Here is a 9,438-nt window from a genome sequence, read left to right as displayed (position 1 = left end):
ACAAATTAATGGAAATGGCCTGTTCTGGAAGAACAGGCAAGGCAAGAGAGAGGAAATGCTGGATAAATTGAAGAAAGAGTGCCCAGGCTGCCTCGTTAGGTATCAGTTACAAACCAGTACCATCAGGCAAGGCAAAATCCTCCAGAGCACTACATGTCATCCCCCTGAGGGATTTTAGCTGATCAAAGGCCAGATGGAAAAGGAACAGAGTAGGACAGAGTTTGCCAGGGTCATGACATGCACCATGCGCTCTTTCTGCATGGAATCCAGCTAAAAATCTAACCAGGTCTGAATCCAGGTGATTTGCAGAAAATTCCACAATAAAATTATTGTGACCAACTGTTCATCTCATGGATGGATATTGAGTATTTTAACTGATTTTAATTCTTTCACAGAAAAATGTCAGATAATTCTTTAGACTTTCATCCTGGCATCCAATATTTTCCATTAAAATCTATCATTTTATAAAATGAGTATATGTGAATGTGGAAAGGAAATGAGAACAAAAAGTGGAGTTTTGCTTAACAGAACGTAGAACTCATAATTATTGCTAATATTCATTTGTGATGCGTATCACACTGAGCTGCCAAAGAAAATTCTTACTGCCCTGCAATGTTGAAATGCTTTCCACCAAGATCTGAGTAATTTTGCTTGTCAAGAAAACAATCAGTGTGCTTTATTCCATAGATCGGTTCCACCACCATCTCTCATTTTTCTTCAAGGGGCAGAATACACTCTGTGCTTAACTTTCCCATAAATACCTGCTTAACATTTCTGTTAAATACCACACATTGTCGCTGTGTGAAATTAACAATCTTTGGCTAAGCGAGGAACCTCATGCACATTTCAGACAGGCTGACAGGTGACAGATTTACTTCCCACATTCATACATTGTTATGAAGCACAACTCCCCCACTGAAGACTGACAGCTGCCTGCATTTGTAAAGCCAAAGACCTGCTCAGGCTGATTTGTACCAATACGCTAGGCAAGACTGGGAAAATGTTCCTATTGATTTTCTTACCCACACTGTAGGTGATAAAATTGGTTAGGTGATCAGGTTTTTCACGCTGCCATCAGCAGTTGTCTGATTTAATATCCAGAGATCCTAGATCAATTCACTGTTATTTCTGTAGGATATTTTGCACTTTTTCCCTGCAAAATCTTAACGAAATACTGCTCACTACACACTGCATGTCTTCTTTCTCCTTCCTATCATTTGTAACACAGAATTAAATGTTTATCTTCATATATAGCAGAGTATGTACATAGGCTTTTGTAGTTCAATGGCTATTTCAGCAGAAGTCAGTTCATCTAAAAGACTTTCTTGTAAACTGTGTACTTTCCCTGGTATATAAAGACTTTACATGTGATTGAACTAACTAAACAAGCCACAAGACTAGCTGGTGCAACATGTAGAAAAGCAATTTCATTCAACATTGCTGGAGAACTCCACAATTGAAAGGGCTGCCAGATTAAGACCTTTACCAATGATTTTGAATTACTACCTTGGTTCTGATGATGTGACTTCTTCCACCATTATGGATGGGACCATTAAGGGCTTCAAAGCAGATGAGAGGGCTTGCCTGGGGGAAAAAGAGGATGAAGTCATTCATCCTTAGTTGATAGTCAAAGAAACTTTTTGAAATTAAATGAAGGTGACATTTAAAGCATTGCATATGTCCACTTGTCCAGTACATAGTTCTTGTCCTTATTTTGTCTAGCTGCTAATCACACTGAGTTAAATCTCATCCTGCAAGTAGGCCTCTGGAAGCAAGTGGAAATATCCAGCAAGGTGTTACTCACTGCCAGAAAAAGCAGCAGCCTTTGAAGAACATTTAAATGTTATTGACTTGTGAAAACATTTTCTCTTTGTTGTCAACAAGGAGAGTTTTCCCAGGCAGAATGGACAGTTAGTCATCCCAAGGGAAGCACAATCCAGCCTCGTCTGGCCTAGAGGTGAAAGAAGGGGAGAGAGTTAGAGCTGCTTAAATTGCTTCTGCTGCCATTGGAGGGAGGGGTATACCTTGAGACCTGCAAATGGGGGTCCAATCATTTAACACAGGGGTTTGTGTTATTCCACAGACTGTGTAGATAACTTCAGTGACCCTAAACACAACCCAGTCCTGTTATGTTATGTTTTAACAAGGAAAGATATTAACTTTACCTAGTCTTTTTGAAGAAGTGTTGTGCATTGACTGAAGAAGAGTTAAAGAATATTGGAAATTTAAAAGACCTGTAATGGTCAGACTGTGATTGCATTACACAAGATAGAAAAGAAAATGAGCAAAATTGGGAAAGACTAAGACATAGAAGCATATTTCTGTGGATCATGAGCTGCTTACTAAACGGGTATGGGAATAGTTGCTATCTGGATCCAAATCAAACTGCTTTGCTCCAAGAAATGAAGCTGTGAAGTAGCATACAATCTGCCTATCTGTGCTCATATACACGACAGGAACATTTTTGAGGGAAAATCCCAAGAATTATTAGTGGGATTTGCAATTTCTTGAGAAAACAGAAGAACTGTTGAGGAAACAGGCCCACTCAGATCAGCTAATCTGTGCCCAGAATCTATTAGGCAACATTGTTTCTTGTTTTGACAGAACTTGATTTAAATTAAATCATTAAATGAATGCAAAGCCCTATGTTCCATCATCACTGAACAAATCCACAGCAAATATTTTTAATTAATTTATAAGGAGATTAAAATACCTTAGAGATGGTATAATTATGCCTCAGTGTTTGGCATGTGCACATGGGGATTTAAAAAAAAAATGAAAAAAACAAGCAGAAACTTTTTTGCTCTGTGACGAAAAAGAATATACACTTAAAGGTGAATGATGAAGATCTGAAAACTATTAGACAGCTCATATAATGAAAATTAATATTAGTTAATTCATTAATTCATTGAAATGCTAGAAAGCAAGCAACAGTTTCCATTTTTAACATTTAAATTATTCATTACTTTCAAGGTTCTCTTCATTATGAAGAAAACTTTCAAAAACATCTAAGCACAAGTTTCTGAATTCCCAGCTATTTATACAAATCTGTACTGATAATGTACAGTCCTGTTATATGTAATGCCGTTAACAGATGAGCCTAACCCAGCTCCAGCCAATGCAGAAGGTGAGCACAATGGGAGTTGACCTGGTTGCTTAAGACAGGGCTTTGGTATCCCGCAAGAGTAGCCATATGAACTGTAGCAAACTACAGGGACCCAGAAATTTGAAACTTTAAATTTTTAGAGGATCAAGAAGGAAGCTCAAAGACAGACCCTAGGGAGCATCTATCTTTAGCCAGGTTTTAGTTAAGAGCTTTCCCTTTGGAAATGGTTTATTGCTGTTATGTCTAAGCCTACCTAAACACTTTGGAAGATAGCTTCCAATCATCAATGACACAATTTTTCTTTAGTGGACCTCTATTTAATTTAAGGCTGAATGTTGTTCTCGGAAAGTATAATTAAATTCAGGGTAGGAAGAGCACCTTTGGTGGTCACAGCTGGCAAAGCATTTCTTGACATTACCTTAGCTAGAGGCCTGGGGAGCCCAGATCTGATTCCTTGCCCTGGGGGTATGCTTGTTCAGAACAACCCGGAGGAGATGTAGGCCCCTTTCCCTTGCTCCTGGGGTCCCTTCTAGAAAATCCTGTGGATCAGTGCCACCCCAGCACTGTGTGTAAGGTGCTGGCTGCAAAGACCAAGGTCAATGAGGAGGGCAAAAGTGTCACCCATTGAACAACACTGAGCTTTCCAGTTCTTGTCAGGAACAAAGCGAGTGTTGGGCAATAATGTTTATCTTATTTCCACAAGCAAATAGAAACCCAGGAAAGTGCCCATTTTTGACAATCCTTAGGCAAATGTTCTGTCCCTACTGGCTGGTGGGCTCTGTCAGTGTTGGGGCCAGCTTCTCAGCACCCTGAGCGATGGGGCCACCCAACCTTTGGTCACATGCTGTAGGGACAATGAAGGTCATTGTGACACACTTCAGCTCTGCAGGCTTCATGGAAAGGGCACCCTGCACCATCACTGAGCTGCTGGGAGCTGGTGAGACAAACTGTACAGGCTGCCCAGCACAGGCTCAGATAGGTACCACTGGTGCGCCAGACATAGCTGATGACCCAGAGGATCTTCCTTCATTCATCCCCACTGTCCACTCATCTGCTGGCATATGGTTACAAAAACCCAGTGAGTGCCCTTAATATACCGTATTGCAGTAGAGTCCTGGGCTGGGCAAACAGGAGGATGTGGGGACAAGAGTTACCCTGGAGGTCTCTTACAGGGAGGCAAGTGAAGCCTAGGAGCCTGCATTGCCATCTTTGAGGTTTCTTGCTTTTTTAATATAATATCACCAGCCAGGGATGAATACTGAGACTTAATCTGAAGTCCATGAGTAGCAAAGCCAGTGCAACGTGTATACTGGGAGAGGGAGAAAGAGCACAGCTCAAGAGTGCCACAAATGATAACTGTGTTTGGAGTTCATCCACATGTATGATCATAGGAAAAACATGAGAGAAATACATCCTGGACTTTAAGATTACAAGTGTTTCATTAAACAATGAGAAATAACATCAACAGGATATTATCACTGGCAAACTGTTAAGACATTCTTATATTGCATAACTAAATTGCTATTCATAACCAGCAGGAATCATTAAGAGTCTCTGCATGCAGCCCACTGACATGACTGCTTTGGTCTCACAAATATCAGACTTCAAATGTTCATTTCACTCATACTCCTTCTGAAGGTAGAGAAAAATATAATACTCATCAAAGGACCCCTTATCATTGCCAAGGCACAGACACAGCATCGACTCTATGCTTGCTAAGCTGAAGTTTTACATAAAATTATCATCTGCAATGATACTCAGTGATTAATTGCCTTAGTACATCCCTAGCCAAAACCCTTGTGGCCAAACTTATTATGAAATGAGTACCAATAGCTATTAGTACTGCTTTGAAATTATAATCAGTGACTGATGGCTCAAAAAAGAACATAAACTCTCCCTGTAGAAAGAACTTCAGAATATGTTTTTGTAGAGGGGAAAATTATCATTTTCAACTGACATTGAAACATGGGAACTACTAAAAAAATGTATCATATTCATACTCTTCACTCTGAGAACTTAATTCTGTGCCCTCTTTTCATCTAAAACAGAACTGAACTAAATTAGCTTGCAATTTGAATCTCTTCGTGGAGAGCAACATCAGATGAACATTGCTCTTTCTGGAAAAATCAGAACATGTATGTGATCCAAGCAGCAAAGGTACATATATGCTTGTTAATGTGAAGGTTTATTGAAAATAATATCTACTGAGACTGCAAATGAAAGGATTTCAGGAGAGGTGCACTGGGAAACAATCTCTAATAAGCAGTGGTCCATGTCACCAGCAGAAAGCACCAGAGCTATAACAGTAGCTGTAGGACAGTGAGGAGAGATTATTTTTTTATGTCCGTGCTAGGTCTTAGTAACAGGAGCTAAAGAGAATCTATGTTAACAGAATAATTCACCACAGAGACAGTTGTGCCCTTTATTAGCATTCATGTCATGTTTATGTCCCCACTGAAAAAAAAAAAAAAAAGAATAAATATCAGAAATGTTACTGCATCTTTTCTTAAGTTATTGTTTGGTAACTGTAAAAGGATTGACCAGTATACCACAACTAGAAGAGCTTGCACTTTGTTCCTGATGAACCCAGTATAAAGCCTTCTGAAAGTAATATAAGTTGTCTCTTATCTTTGGTGAATTCAATTTCAGATTCCCTCAGGGCTACGCAATGTGCAAGTTACCTAACATAATCAAAAAGGAGAAAATTAAAGTGCATTATCAGAAAGCTTAATCAAATCATCATCAATTCTTTGATTACCACTGAAAAGCAACAGTTTTGTTCATAGTAGAAAATATTTGTTTCAGCTGCATAGTATTGCTAGTCATCTGATTTTTTTTTTATTGAATTTCACAAATTTAGGCATATTATGAGCTTCATAATAATGTATGGTTTCATCAAGAATAATAAATCAAAACAATTTTGAAGTTTCTAGTTTTGGAAGTATAAAAATACAAAGGTTCTTTTGCTTTTCAGGTAAAGAAATTAAATGCCAAAGAATTATTTCCATCTTGAATTAAACAAAAGTCAAAATCTTGAAAAAAAGCTTACAAAACTGATATTCCCAGAATTCATATAAGACCTGACAAAATTATCTGTTCTAAATAATTTTAAAATAGATCATTTTGAGTGTATCTTTTAAAGGTTTATCTTACCATTAACTGAATTGTAAGGTCAAAACCGTATTTTCAACAAAACTTCTCATTTTGAAAATATCTGAGGAGGATAATCTGGTTATTTTGACAAATTTCAGAAGGGTGAAATTTGCCCAAAAACTGGGTGCCAGATCCAACACAAAGTACCAATTAAGGTGGCTGGCAAAGTTTTCTCTCCTTCTTACAGCTTGCTGAGGGCACCCTCTGGACTGACCCCAAACACAAGGGCAGACCTGCATAGGGATCCCTCTTCTCACATCTCTTGTTGCCCAGTTCAGAAAAAGACACAAACTCAGGGTCATGCCTGTGTGTGTGGGAATAGCCCTCACAAGCAAACATAAGCTCCAAGTTTTCTAGTTATGAAAGCTAAGGAGGAATGTATTACCCACTTCCAAGTGCAGCACTGATCTAACAGAGAAAGCACTAATCTAACAAGAAAATTGTATAACAAGTTCCTTTAGCTTTTCACTCCCTGTTAACTTAATATTTTCCCTATTTATTTCAACATCTGCAGAACTATTATCCAGCTGAACAGCACTGAGATTACAGCCATTTGACTGACTGTTTGTCTTCTACAGTCAAACACAGTTTTTATTTTTATGCTGCCTGAGATGAAGCATGATAATCCACATTAAAGATGGATTTGTGACATTAGCAGTCAGATTTGATAACTGTTTACAATTCCAGCTGGGCAATTAAACGGTGTTAATTTTTGGAGCCCCACTTCACTCAATAATATAACAGGCATTTTCCTATTAATAAGAAATTAGGCTATCCATAAACTCTCTGTTGGATGCTAAAAGCTTTGTCGTGATAAAACTCTTTCACTGTGTGACAATTAAGGCTTGCATCTAGCTTCCTAGTTTCCAAATCTTCCATGCACTGTTATGCTCTTTTGCCATCATTACATCCACGGAAAACGCATAACATCTTCTCATAGTCATCTGCTCAGAGGCTGACTCAAAAAATGCTACGTGAAAAGCGGTGTTACTCAAACTCTGGTTTTGAAATATGAAAGATTAAAAAAATAATTTAACCATGATAAAGGGGAAAATTTATCTTGCTGAGTAAAAGTTATCCATAAGTACAAGACCAAGATATGAGACAGGATGCTTTACACCAACGTCTAGGCTGCAGCAACGACTGCTTCACCCTTTCTCTCACATTAATCAGTCCTGATTTTAACTGGATTTTGTCTTCATGACTTACATGATCTTATTCCTTACATGACTTACTCCTATATGCAGTCAGTGCTGAACATCTACAGAAAGAAGTCATTAGGAAGTGATGATATCCCACCATTTCGCGCACCCAGCAATGGCCAAACAATTTTTGCCCTGAGTTTAGTGGATGAGCTAAAATGTAGAGCTGATTTTTCACAAAATAGTTACTCAAGTCCACCTATTAGGAAGGTACAAATTGCTCTAGTTCTTATTTTGAAAAATAGCTTTTTTTTTATTTAGCTCAGAGTCTCTTCCTTAGGGCAATGAAATCTAAATAGGTATTTCCCTTTTCTTACATCTCAAGAAGAGTGAGAGAAGAAATATATGGAATAATTATAGGTATTTCAAAACTGTTAGGAAATCAACATTCAGAAACAAACCATAAAAGTTCCCCAAGTTAAAATGTTTTTTTTTTAATATTCTCTTTAAAAAAAATGTTGACTGTATCATTTCTTAAGCTCCCAAAAGAAATGAATTCAAAAATTGCCCCAAGAAAGAGGACAGCATAATATTCAATTCTCACAGTTACTAGTTTTCAAGTTCTTTATGACTTAATTAAGATTCTCCTAAATTAGTCAGCAAAACTTTTGCTAGGGGGGCATGGACCCATGTCACAAGCAAAGATTCAAGCACTCCAAATATAAAGAGCTTGAGATGAGCTTGAGATGAAATCCAGATTTTGAAACAAGAACACTGTGAATCCTTTCCCACATCCTAAATGCTTTGTTAATGAAAAAAAAAAAGTTAAAGTGTGGCCTTTTTATTAGAATTGTTAGTGCTTTAATCCTAGAATAAGCTTAAAACAAAAAACCCCAGCACGCACATGATCATAGGTCCCACAAGGTGGGTCAGCTTTTGTGAATCAGGTCATCTATCAGTAGTGATCCATCCATTGTATCTCGAGATCCCATTAAGTAGGATGGTATTTTTTTAATATATGCCAGTTTACAACGCCCACAGATGTTCCTGTCCCTGTTCCTGTCGGTCATTCCCACTCTGGTATAAGAACCACTTAGACAAGAGACATAATCATATTACTATGATTCAGGTAAATCCCAGAAGAGGGAAAAATGTGAGATAACATTTGTTTATACCTTATTAAAATAGTATATATCCTTGGACAGACAAAAATTGTATTTCAATACACTAAAGCCTAGGTTTTTCACTGCTTTCGTACGGGAAAAAAAAACACTGTTTGTTGACTGATCTTTTCCTAATGATCTGCATTATAGGCATCCAAGTTCTTCATACACCACTGTTGCTACCAAATTAAAAAGGAAAGTATTACATATATACAAAATTATATATATATTACATTACAATAAAAACTGCGGCAAGTACACTCATAGTAATTTTCATATAAAGTTTGTGAGTAAATTGGCAATGAAGAAACAGTGATACATGCTTTAGCACAAGATTGCAACCTTGGTTCTTATCCAGGATCCTCCTTTTTCAAGGGAAAAAAAGCCATCGAGTACGGCCCAACACAAAGTCTCGCACAGAGCACAGACTTGAAGTTCCCTGTGGTCGCTCAGCTAGGCAGAGGTGGAAAGCTGGTTTTTAAAAATGTTTGTCTATTTGTTTCACCACTGCAAAGGAAAAACTTTTTTTTTTTTTTTTCATAACAGTAGGGTCAAAGAACTTGCTTTCTTGCTAACTAGGAACAAAAACAATAATGGAAGCTCTTCAAACTAATGTTCAAAAGAGGAAAAGAGATCCAACACATTATTAACTTCTCAGCAGGGAAGACATTATTACAGTCAAAAGTCTTCAAAATCCCTTTTCTTATGCGATTCATTAACAGACTTTCAGATCTCTCTGTCCTCAGAAGCCATGTATGTATTTCTTCAGTGGTGTGTCTCTTGGGGTGTTGAGGCTAACAGTGCAAAGCCTGTTGTCCAATTATTTGTTTCAAATATGGCACTTTTGTAAATGTCAGTGCTAGATGGGTATTAA

This window comes from Chlamydotis macqueenii, chromosome 2 (assembly GCF_036417535.1).
Source record: "Chlamydotis macqueenii isolate bChlMac1 chromosome 2, bChlMac1.mat, whole genome shotgun sequence".
NCBI classification, from domain to species: domain Eukaryota; kingdom Metazoa; phylum Chordata; class Aves; order Otidiformes; family Otididae; genus Chlamydotis; species Chlamydotis macqueenii.
Note: the sequence above shows the minus strand (reverse complement) of the source record.